A 469-nucleotide genomic window follows, 5' to 3' on the forward strand; every position below is an offset into this window, starting at 1 on the left:
CCTTCAAGATGTATTCCCAGGAGTTGCTTACAGGAGGGCAGAAATGGCCGCCCTAAGGAAAGAGATAGCAGCAGTTTGTAAAGACTGTCACCTTGTCTTTGAGGAAGGAGAGCAAGCCTCTTCTCTGTGGGTTGATAAGGTGGGTGTGGTTATACTTCTAATTAAAGAGCACCTTGTCCTCTGATGAGTATTAGATGACGAGCCATAAGTTGTTTAACTGGTCAAACTGGTTTTGGTATTTGATGAATAACGAGGCATTTGTCTGAGGATTACATTATGCATATACATTTATAAAAGTTTACATTAATTACATGTACTACTGTACATGTAGCTGTAGCAATTATTATTATTTATTTTTAAGAGGTGTTGCAGTTGTATCAGATCCAGTTGTTGGCTCATGGTGTGGTGATGGTCAGCCCCAGTGGAAGTGGAAAGTCTTTAGCCTGGAAGGTTCTCCTGAAGGCGCTTG

The sequence above is a fragment of the Amphimedon queenslandica genome, unplaced genomic scaffold (genome assembly GCF_000090795.2).
Source record: "Amphimedon queenslandica unplaced genomic scaffold, v1.1 AMPQUscaffold_12607, whole genome shotgun sequence".
Lineage (NCBI taxonomy): Eukaryota > Metazoa > Porifera > Demospongiae > Haplosclerida > Niphatidae > Amphimedon > Amphimedon queenslandica.